This window comes from Prionailurus bengalensis, chromosome C1 (genome assembly GCF_016509475.1).
Source record: "Prionailurus bengalensis isolate Pbe53 chromosome C1, Fcat_Pben_1.1_paternal_pri, whole genome shotgun sequence".
Taxonomy (NCBI): Eukaryota; Metazoa; Chordata; class Mammalia; order Carnivora; family Felidae; genus Prionailurus; species Prionailurus bengalensis.
Window position 1 is genome coordinate 91,700,809 of NC_057345.1, and position 12,510 is coordinate 91,713,318.

At 36.3% G+C, this 12,510-nt stretch overlaps 1 protein-coding gene and 1 pseudogene across 5 annotated transcripts in view; one reads left to right on the forward strand and one right to left on the reverse strand.

Moving 5' to 3' along the window:
• NTNG1 (netrin G1) overlaps positions 1–12,510 on the forward strand; it is a 339,296-nt gene that overhangs the window by 24,857 nt on the left and 301,929 nt on the right. The window lies entirely within an intron of this gene.
• On the reverse strand, positions 8,530–8,981 carry LOC122480860 (annotated as a pseudogene).

Consider the following 12,510-nt stretch of genomic DNA (forward strand, 5'->3'; position numbering starts at 1 on the left):
TGAAACCTAGATCCATGATTCTCACCTTCTCCCACTATATTTAAGTACACATGGTATTTGGATAGTGTATTCAATTAGGGCAGCCAACAAGTTGTATTATCAAGGCTACTATATGAATCAGGAAGAGATTCTGTTTCCAAGAAATGCATCCTTGTGCCATGTCTTAGAAAAGAGAAAATAGGTTGGATCTCAGCCCCCATCTAAGACTTGGTTGGCTTCTTTGTGTTGGGCACAGGCCGCCCAACTGTGTTTGCTGTTTTGTGCACTATGTGGATTTCAGTTATAATTTGATCTTGTTCTGGACTCACACTGCATTTTGGAATTAGCACCTCACAGTGGGGAAAAAGCTGTTGCAAGCCATAGAAAAGTTTTATTTTTATGTTATTGAATGACAAAAGTAACAAATATTAGTAATTTAACCAATTTAGCAAATACTTATTGAGCCTGTAGTAGGTGCATGGTGCTGAGCTAGGGCTGTAAGGATGAGCAAGACAGACACATTTCCCAGCCTCGTAGAGCTCATCATGATCAAAGCAGGGAGAAACACACGACACAAGTATACCAGTAATTACTACAGTGATAAATGTTTCAAGGAAGAAATTAAAGTTCCTATGAGAGTATATAATCATAATGCTGGTGGTGATAGGAAAGTAAAACTGATTCTTCTTGAAGAAAGTCTGGATGTTGTCAAGTGCTAGATTTGCTCAATGATGTTATAAGTTTAGCATAGTATATTCTTTGAGCTAGGAAACATGCAACTTTATTATTGAAACTCCTACAGTAAAATAATTTTGTCATCACAAGACTAGAAGTCTAGCCCCAACTTCATTTCCATGTGTGTATGTATATGTATATATACATACATATGCATATATATGGCTTGAGCCCAAAGTGGGGCTTAAGCTCACCTGATGCGGGGCTCAAACTCACGAACCGTGAAATCATGACCTGAGCCAAAGTTAGATGTTTAACTGAGTGAGCCACCCAGCCAGCCCATTTCCTCATATTTTTAAGGCAATTTAAAAACAAGAATTTTTAAGACTTGCAACTGCCACATTATAATAGGTAGTTACCCTTAACAATACATTTAGCACTTAGTTTTGTAATTATGGGTTATTTGACTGCCTTCCACACTGGGTTGGAAGCTCCTTGAAGAACAGAGACAGAGCCCTGTTCTCTTTTTCATCCACAGAAATTAGTTTCGTGCCGGAGATATAGTGGACACTTAATATATAACTGTGGGATGAGCTTTCTTCTAACAGTCTGCTTTCCCAAATCTCTGCTCTGTGCACTTTTACTTTTTAATTTTTTTATTGTCTCTCAATAACCTTTTCTGCCTCTTCGATTCTTCTTTCCACTGTCCTTGCTATCATTTACAGTATCAAAGTAACCTCATGCAGAATCTGGCATGAGACCACCCTTCGGGATATTTTGTGGGAGTATTCAGTATTTTAAATAGTGGGTTCCCTCCAGTTCATTTAATACTGCCAGAGCCCTGTGGTGGGCAAAATGGGAGATAACGGGAGATTCTGCTTTCAAGAAGCTTTATAAACAGTTATTTACTAAGCAGAAGGAAATAAATTCTATGCAAGAGCTACATTTAAAGAGCTGTGAGAATCCAGAGGGAAGTGATTCATTGCAAACTCAGAGAACTCAGTGGTAGTTTCATAGAGGAGATGGTCTTTAAGCTGAGCTTTGAAGGAAGAGTAAACTGTTCTGAGATGGAGGAAGAAAGAGAAGGACATTATAGCTTAAGGAGATAAGCAAAGCCCTGTCTTTAGCTTTCCTTTCAAATAATTTCCTTTTGTGGATCTATCTCAACAGTAACAAATGTTATGACTGTGCCATCCATGAATTAATCTAAATCCTGCTCAGCTGTCCTTATGTTTCCTACCACATAATACTGGAACCTCATTTCTTACACTTGGCATGTTCTCCCACTCTCTAAGGTATCAATCATTAAACACAATTATGTGGGTGAAGGCACTTTATAAAATGCAAAGTACTATATAAAACGGGAAAGTGCCATACAAGGCACTATAACTCTTATTATGTATTTGCAAGCTCAGTGATCACAAATCATGGTACTTAACAGATGATATGGAGATTCAATTCAATAAATATTTATTGAAGCCTACCCCAGTAACTTTGGACAAGTTGCCTGTTTAAACTTTCAGAGCTCCGGGTTCTTTTGCATGGTTTTTGTGAAGATTCACTGACATCATTAACTTTGAAACCTGTAAAATATGGTATAAGAAAAAGTCACTCAATACATACCAGACCCTTGGTTTGACTTAGGCCTTTGATACCAAAAGCTTTGCTGGAGAGATGACACTTACATAAGTGAGATATATAATAATTCCTAACAATAGGTGATTACATATCAAAGTCACTGCTATTGTCATTGAGTATCATAGGTTTGTGTCCTTGTTCAGATGTGGGAGTAGTCAGAAAGATCACAGTGAACACAGAATTCAAATACAAGCAACCTAACCTGGCTTATGTCTATAAGTTCTGATGCTCAGAGGGTCTTCCATAATCCTAGCCCAAACCCCAATGTTCCTTCTTCTCCCAAAATACTCATTTAAGACTATATGACATTTTCGCTGGCACACTGGACTATTGGTTTTACCATTGTTTTCCAGTTAGAAGCATTTGTAAGACTGCTTAAATGCCTTTTTAAATTTTGCTTCAGAATGTTCCAGAACAAATCTTCATAACTCCATGAATCTGCCTACAGCCATCCTTAAAGTGGCATGAATTTATGCGTGATCACCAAGAAAAACTTTATTCTGAAGGAATCTAGCCATAAATGGTAGAACATCAGTGTTACATTTTTCCCAGTTTATTAAATATTTGTGATATATAATGTTATTACATATAGTTCATTATTATCTGTGTTGAATTTCTAAAGTGTTTAAAGTTCAAATCCCAGGCTAATTATACTAAAAATTCATATTTCCATTAAAAACAACTTAAAAATGATCTCATACATCTTGAATAATGTTAATCCTAATATGTAGGTGGCAAAGCCCCATTTTATAAATGAGAAAGCTGAGATCTGAAAAGGTTAATGACTTTTTCTAAGTCACAATAACTAATAAATAATAGATGTTGGATTATCATATATTTGTAAAGTTAATAGTAATGAATTTTACTGAGTATACTTTACCAGGCACTGTATAAGTGTATAACATGCGTAAATTTAATCTTTGAATGAAAGCTTGAGTAGATTTAAGAAGGATGTAAATATGTCGCCCTTGAGTTTTCAATTTTTTTCAAAGCCATACTTTTTTTCTTTTAATGGAAATGTCTTTTGTTAGTTAAGTAAGCATTTGGCAAAAGAACTTGCAGTCATTATTGATACTCCTTAGCTTGGTTGTCATAAAGCCTATGAAAGGCTTTCACAGATTCCTGTGGGCTCCATACAATCAGAGGCATTGGCCTATTGACAAATTGATACCAGAAAAGAACTTTGAGATCTCTGGAGAAAAAGTAGCCTGCAATTTCACAGTATAACTAATGGGAGCTTTACTGTGAAAATAGAAGATTATTCATGTAGTCGCAGTCTGAAATGAGGAAGACAGTTCTCAAATGTTGCTTCTGCTTGCTTTTCTTTCCTTCTCTTGAGTGGAAGTCCACAATTATCATAGGAAATCATGGGTAATGTTCTCCCTTCCATTTTAGAATAATGTCAAGGAAAAAAAAATACTTCAGTACTAGACTCTAATATAAATAATTTCATAAAGCTCTAAATTTGTGTTTATAATGAAGTAGTCACTAATCTATAAACTAAGACACTATGCTCAGGAGAGTACTTTTCTGATACACAAATCCTATTCCTTGTTAACATTCTGGATAGCTGAAAATGTTTCTCTCTGTGTAGAAACTTGCAATATCTTTACTTTAACTTGGCCATGTGTTTCTGCCTTCACCTTCCCGTGAGCAGCTCTGCTCCTTTGAGGAAAATAGAGGTGGAATGAAATGGAGGTGACATTTCCCAAGGTCAACAAAATAAACCCAGTGATAAATCTATTTTAAAATCATTCTCTTTTGAATGGCATCCTGGGTGGACATAAGCACAAGCACATGGTATAATTTTTTCCCCCAAATCTATAGCAAGGTCTTTGATCTCTCTACTATTTAACTGAATCCTCCAATCTTGGGACAGGTCTGTCATTCGCTCAACCATAGAGGGCTGATCATAGAAATGACCAGAAACAAAATCTATAGAAATATCTTAAATATCTAAAAAAATTGATCAAATTAACCAATTTTAAATATGCATCATGTTTTTGATAGTCCAAAATTTACTGAAACCATCATGAAGTCCTCCATTATGTAGGCTGCCTTTTTTTTTTTCCCTACCAAACCCATACCCACATTTGTTGGTATAGCAAAAATGAAACTATCCATTTAAAAGAGTTTAATCTAGATATATATTCTTTGATTCTGTAGTCTGTGTATCAAACTGTTTGCTTGAGTGAGTATTTTTATGGAGTATTTTAGAGATTTTTAAATTAAAGCATAATTAATATATAGTGTTAGTTTCAGGTATACAATATAATTCAAAAATTCTACATATTTCCCAGTGCTCAACAAGATAAGTGTACTCTCCTATCCTTTCACCTATCCTCCCACCTTCCTCCCCTCTGGCAACCACAATTTGTCCTCTGTATTTGAGTCTGGTTTTTTGTTTGTTTTCTTTGTTCATTTGTTTGTTAAATTGCTCATATGAGTGAAATCATATGGTATTTGTCTTTCTCTGACTGACTCATTTCAGTTAACATTATACCCTCTAGATCCACCCATGTTGTTGCAAATGGCAAGATTTCATTCTTTTTCTATGGCAGAGTAATATGCCATAGTGTGTGTGTGTGTGTGTGTGTGTGTGTGTGTGTATCTCACATCTTTTTTATGCATTCATCTATCAATGGATCCCCTTGGTTGCTTCTATATCTTGGATCTTGTAATAATGCTGCAATAAACATAGGGGAGCATATATCTTTTTTTAAAAATGTTTATTTATTTTGAGAGAGAGAGAAGGAGAAAGAGTGGGGGAGGGGCAGGGAAGAGGGAGAGAGAATCCCAAGCAGGCGCTGAGCTGTTAGCATAGAGTCTGACATGGGGCTCAAACCCACGAACAGTGAAATCATGACCTGAGCCAAAATCAAGAGTTGGGTGCCTAATCAAGTGAGCCATCTAGGCACCCACATATATCTTTTTGAATTAAGTGTTCATTTTCTTTGGGTAAGTACCCCATAGTGGAATTACTGGATTGTCCAATAATTCTATTTTTAATTTTTTGAGGAAACTCCGAAGTTTGGCTCCTAAGAAACTCATGTGTATATCTTCTTTGGAAAATGTCTGTTCAGGGCTTCTGCACATTTTTAATTGAATTATTTGTTTTTTGTGGTGTTGAGTTGTGTAAGTTCTTTACAAATTTTTGTTATTAACCCCTTATTGGATATATCATTTGCAAATATATTCTTCAATTTAGTAGGTTGCCTTTTTGTTTTGTTGATGGTTTCCTTTGCTGTACAAAAGCTTTTCATTTTGGTATATTCCTAATAGTTTAATTTTGCTTTTGTTTCCCTTTCCTCAGGAGACATATCTAGAAAAATGTTTCCATGGCCTATGTCAAACAAACTGCTGCCTGGTTTCTTCTAGGAGTTTTATAGTTCCAGGTCTCACATTTAGGTATTTAGTCTGTTATGAGTTTATTTTTGTATATGGTGTAAGTAAGTGGTTCAGTTTCATTCTTTTGCATGTAGCTTTCCAGTTTTCCCAGTATCAGTTGAGACTGTCTTGTCTCCATTGTATATTTCTTGCCTCCTTTGTTGTAGATTAATTGACCATATAAGTGTGGGCTTACTTCTGGACCCTCTATTCTGTTCCATGTATCTGTGTGTCTGTTTTTGTGCCATTACCACACCATTGTGCTTACTATAGCATTATAGTATATCTTGAAATCTTAGATTGTGATACCTTTAGCTTTGTTGTTCTTTCCCAAGATTGCTTTGGTTATTCAGTCTTTTGTGATTCTATTCAACTTTTAGCATTATTGGTTCTAGTTCTATGAAAAGTGTTGATAATTTGATAGGGATTTCATTAAATCAGTAGATTGCTTTGGGCAATATTGTCATTTTAACGATATTTATTCTCCCAGTCCATGAGCATAGAATATCTTTCCATTTGTTTGTGTCATCTAGAACTTTTTTCATCAATGTTTTATAGTCTTTTTTTTTTTTATTAAAAAAAATTTTTTTTTCAACGTTTATTTATTTTGGGGACAGAGAGAGACAGAGCATGAACGGGGGAGGGGCAGAGAGAGGGAGACACAGAATCAGAAACAGGCTCCAGGCTCTGAGCCATCAGCCCAGAGCCCGACGCGGAGTTTGAACTCATGGACCGCGAGATCGTGACCTGGCTGAAGTCGGACGCTTAACTGACTGCGCCACCCAGGCGCCCCAGTGTTTTATAGTCTTCAGAAGACAGATCTTTTCTGTCTTCTTGGTTAAGTTTCTTCCTAAGTATTTTATTATTTTTGGTGCAATTGTAAGTGGAATTGTTTTCTTAATTTCTCTTTCTGCTTCATTATTGGTGTATAGAAATACAACCAATATCTGGATATTAATTTTTTATCCTGCAACTTTACTTACTTCATTTATGAGTTACCATAGCTTTTTGGTGGAGTCTTTTGGGTTTTCAACATAGAGTATCATGTCCTCTGCAAATAGTGGAAGTTTTACTTCTTTCTTACCAATTTGGACATCTATTTCTTTTCTGATTGCTGCCGTTAGGACTTCCACTACTATTTTTTTTTTAATTTTTTTTCAACGTTTATTTATTTTTGGGACAGAGAGAGACAAAGCATGAACAGGGGAGGGGCAGAGAGAGAGGGAGACACAGAATCGGAAACAAGCTCCAGGCTCTGAGCCATCAGCCCAGAGCCCGAAGCGGGGCTCGAACTCACAGACTGCGAGATCGTGACCTGGCTGAAGTCGGACGCTTAACCGACTGCGCCACCCAGGCGCCCCCCACTACTATTTTGAATAAAAGTAGTGAAAGTGGACTTGTCTTATTCCTCATTTTAGAGGAAAACCTCTCAGTTTTTCACCATTGAATATGATGTTAACTGTGAGTTTTTCATATATGGCCTTTATTATGTTGCAGTATGTTTCCTCTAAACCTACTTTTTTGAAAGTTTTTATCATGAATGGATATTGTAATTTGTCAAATGCTTTTTCTGCATCTATTAAAATGATCACATAGTTTTTATATTTTCTCTTGTTAATGTGATGTATCATGTTGATTGATTTGCAAATATTGAACCACACTTGTATTCCTGGAATGAATCCCACTTGATTGTGGTGAATGATTTTTTTATGTATTGTTGGATTTGGCTTTCTACTATTTTGTTGAGGATTTTAGAATCTGTGTTCATCAGAGATATTGGCCTGTATTTTTCTTTTATTGTGGTGTCTTTATCTGGTTTTAGGTATCAGGGTAATGCGGACTTAATAGAATAAATTTGGAAGTTTTCCTTCCTCTTCTTTTTGGGAATAGCTTGAGAAAAATAGGTATTAACTCTTTAAATGTTAATAGAATGCATCTGTGAAGCCACCTGGTCTTAGGCTTTTATTTGTTGGGAGTTTTTTTTTTTTACCAATTCAATTTAATTGCTAGTAATCAGTCTGTTCTAATTTTCTATTTCTTCCTGTTTCAGTTTTGGAAGATTATATGTTTTTAGGCATTTATCCATTTCTTCTAGGTTGTCCAATTTGTTGACATACAATTTTTTTGTAATATTTTCTTATTATCCTTTGTGTCTTTCTCTCTCTCTGTTTTTGATGAAACTGACTAAAGGGTTTATTAATTTTGTTTGTCTTTTCATAGAACCAGATCCAGGTTTCATTCTTTTTCTAGTTTTTATTTCATTTATTTCTTCCCTAATCTTTATTATTTCCTTCCTTCTACTAGCCCTGGGCTTTGTTTGTTTTACTTTTTCTGGCTCCTTTATGTGTAAGGTTATGTTGTTTCTTTGAGATTTTTCTTGCTTCTACAGATAGGCCTATATAATGCTATAATTTTCCCTCTTAGAACAGCTTTTGCTGTGTCTCAAAGATTTTGGACCATTGTGTTTTCATTTTCACTTGTATCCATGTATTTTTTTTTTTTAAGAGAGACAGTTCTGTTTACTGTCAATGAAGCAAAAACAAAGTGTGGAAGTGCTCTAAACAGGTGATGATGAGATATAAAAGAGGAGTGACACAATAATACACAGAATTATTCTGAGTGAGCTTCAGGTCTTCATTCTAATACTCAAACCAAGAGAGAGCCATCCTTTTCTACTAAGGCTGCAGAAGAATGGAAACCTGACTGAGCTTCTCCTACAGCAGACAGAGCAAGAAGCTATTTTAAGCTGATGTAAGAGACTACTTGTGTTCTGTTGAGAGCCCCCATCCCAAGCAGAGAATGAATGCTGAAGGTGGTCTACAGCTGTTGGAGGTGCCTGGTCCCAGCTCCCTAAGTCCTGGACTTCTCTTGATTCTCATTCATAAACTTGTCAGTCAAATACAGTTGGCCAATGTGGACCTGCAATGGATTATTCCGAAGCCTATTTTGACTTTATTCACTAGGGTTTGAATTTCTACGGGATCCTTTACCTTCTTATTTTCTCTGAAGTCATCTCTTATCCTCCTTACCACATAAGTTCTGTAATTATAGGAGCTGCAATGCTTGCTATCTCTCAGCATCACCCAGTGCAAATCTAACACTAGTGCATGGCTGGAAGCTGTCATTTTGGAAAGAAAAAAAAAATGGGTCCTCTTTAAGGAGGTCCAGAGTTGAACCTAACCCACAAAACTTTAGTCTATGCAAAGCCATGAACGAAATAAAATAAAATGCAGTGGGGCTTGGTCTTGCTAGAGGGCCAGGCATCGGCCTTGGTGAACACTGTCCCTCCATGTATTTTTTAAATTTCTTCCTTGATCTCTTGGTTTACTCATTCATTATTTAGTAGCATGTTATTTACTCTCCATGTATTTGTGTTCTTTCCAGATTTCTTCCAGAGTTTCTTGAAACATGGCATGACTGTTCTTTTGATAATGGAATCCTAATGCGTGTACATTTCTTTAAGGTCTTGCATGCCTGGGAGAAGGCAAGTTTATAACGGAGCAGAAATCTACAGTAACTTAAATGGATCAATACTAGTTCTGACAAAACTGGCCCTTGGCCAAGCTATGAGGTAGCAACACTTCCATTTGCTGTTTACTCCTCCCCTGATCTTTACAACTTATGGGTTCTATCCTCTTAGTGCCTCACGTGGGAATTGAGGACCTTTAAAGGGGAAGGTCTTAATAGGAATATTTATGCTGCTACCCCTTCTAAAAACGTCTACATTTTTATAGGATCACACAAAGAAGTGAATGGCTATCCACTCATGAAATTTTAAATGGCAAGCTCTCCATTTTAGGTCAAGGAGTACTTTCTACTATCTATCTCTTCTGTCTGATACAACACCAAGCCACCTCATGCTAGCGTGCTGTATCAGAGTCCAACCAGAGAAGCAGAACTAGTAGGAGATATATATTTAGAAAAGTATTTTAAATTTTTTTTAAGGTTTAGTTATTAATTTTTGAGAGAGAGAAAGCATGAGTAGAGGGGAGGCAGAGAGAGAGGGAGACATAGAATACCAAGCAGGCTCTGTGCTGGCAGGTGTGGGGCTCAAACTCAGGAAAGCATGAGATCATGACCTGAGCCAAAACCAAGAGTTGGATGCTTAACTAACTGAGCCACTCAGGCGCTTCTGTATTTAGAAAAGTATTGCATACAACACCCAGTGCTATGAAAACAAATTTGACAATAAATTTCATATAAAAAAAAAAGTATTGCAAAGAATTGGTTTACGTGACTATGGAGGCTGGCTAGGCAAGTCCAAAATTGTAAGGTAGACTATCAGGAAGGGTAGGCTTGAACTCTCAAGCATGTTCTGAGGCTGCTTTCCATAGTCACAATTTCTTCTTCAGGAAAGCCTTGCCTCGGCTCTTATAGCCTTTAAGCTGATTGAATTAGGCCTATCCAGACTATCTAGGGTGATCTTCCTTACTTAAAAGTCAAATTGATTATGGGTTTTAATCACATCTATAAAACACTTCCATAGCAACACCTAAATTAGTGTTTGAATAACTGGTGGCTATAGCATAGTGAGTTTACACTTCAAAAAGACCATCACATCTGCTTTTTAAGAAAATTAAGAAAATTATTTTCAAAGTGTTTTGCTATTTAGGTTTTTTACTTAAAAAATATACTTTAAGACATAAAGGAAGTGAGGTTAAAGGGTGTATTAGAGCCTAAAGAAGATCAATAAATTATTTCTTTTTTTCTTAGGCCCTGTCTATGTCATACTTCAAAGTTCAAGTGAGTGACAGGTTTCAGTACCCATGCAATATTTTTTTTATCTTTATGATCATCTTGTGGATGATGATTTAATAGGATAATTTAGCAGCCTTAATGAATGACAAATCAACTAATTACAAGCAAAAAATTATTGTTACTGATGATGCTGGTAAAAAAGTAATTACTTAAATGGCAGATATAGTATCATTAAGGCTAATAACCAGATACAAACTGAACATAATTATTGGTGCTGATAATCAAAACCAGTTGGAAATGAATTAATTGGATGTACCATTTGGTATTATTTATGTTTTGTTTAAAACAGCAATTATAGGTCAGGTTTAGAAAACACATTACAATTTATTGAGTTACCATTGCTGACCCCAAAATAAGATAATAGGCAACTGTTTGTCATATTATAGATACATCTAGGCTCTCAATTTCTATTTCTTTTTTTGGAACTTTTTAAAGAATAGGAGGTTAATAATGGGGCCATTATTACTTGTTGTACCATACAAATATTGAGTATCCTAACCTACATTTTAATAAGGCAAAATTTCATTATGTTGAAATGTAGCCCTTAGTATGTGAATAAAACCAGATTGATCGGTCTTATTTTGTCAGTTCAAAACCAGATACATTTTTTTAGCATGACATTCCTGTATTTCAAATCAATACCACACTCTGTGCCCTTTTTAATATTTAAAAATATAAATGGCTGAGTTATTGATGTTTTAAAATGCTCAGCAAGTATTTAAATTTTTTTTCTCATTATGTACACGTTTAACCAAACACTTCCTAATTTTCTCTAATCATTCTGTACCAGCTCTGAGTCTTGGACTTAGAAACATCTATTTCTCCTCCCCACTGGCCTTTCACCATCTTCTCAAAATCATTGGCAGAAGGCACGGAAAGGAGATTTAAGACTTGGGATTAAGGTTTTTCTTCCCTCAAGGTGTCTGGCTGCTTCAAAGACACTGGATTGTTTTTGAGTCTCAGTGGCTTGCATTGGTCTGCCATTGAGTGGCCCGGCAGAGGCCTAGAGGCTCTCCCGCTGTTCTTTGCCAAGCTTCCGTGGGGCTCTGTGAGTGCTGCAGTTCCCAGCATTAGTCACTACACACCTGCTGCGTCTATCACTCTAAACTCCATTTCCCCGACCCTCATAGATATGACTGACCACCCACCCTCTGAAGGCCCACGGTATTTCCGGAGGCTCTAAAGTGACCATGATTAACCTTGTCCGATTCAGTATGATTGCCAAAGGCTGACAATACTCCTGACTGATTTTCAAGTATCACATTCACTTTGGGGCATAGAAATACTTTTATCAATAGCCTGGATTTTTCTGGGGACGTGGGGAAAGGAGGGGACATGGTAGATGAGAGATCCAGGAGTCTTTAGAACCAAATGTTTAACTTATTCTTCAGTCATTTGCTTTCCTTCGTTTACCAACTTGACAATCTAGTATACATGCTATTTATTTGCTTTAGTTGTTGTATGCTTTTCAGATAGCCACTTGACTATACAGCAAGCATATTGCTTGTTGCTTGTTTAATCCTCAAACCAGTATGAGGTAGGTATTATTGTCCTTATTTTACTCTTGAGAACACAGAGACTCAGAGAGGTCAAATAGTTTTGTCTGTCACCACAAAGCTGATGAATGACTGGGGTGGGATTCATCCCTAATTCCAAAACCTGTACTCTGCCAAGCGAATTCTTGGAGACTGCAATAATACGTTAAAAGCTAACTTCTAATGAGTGCCTACTATGTGTGAGGCACTATTATAAGAACTTCTAGATGTGCTAACTCATAGCAACTCCATAATTAGGTAGTGACCCATTTTTCAAATGAAGAGGGTAGAGCACAGAAAAGTTATGTCATTGCCCAAAGCCACAAAATTAGCAAAAATCTCGGCAGTCTGGTTTAAACTTCTTATGTTTAACTTGTATACTATGGCATAATTCATGAAGTCAAAATTCTAGAATCCAAGACTTAACATATACTTAACTATACTGTTACTAGGAAAAAAAAAAAAAAAGTGACCAGTCATTTGGTTCAGCCATTCTCAGAATGTGGCATCCATTGGCTTTGTTTTTAAAAGTTGTCTT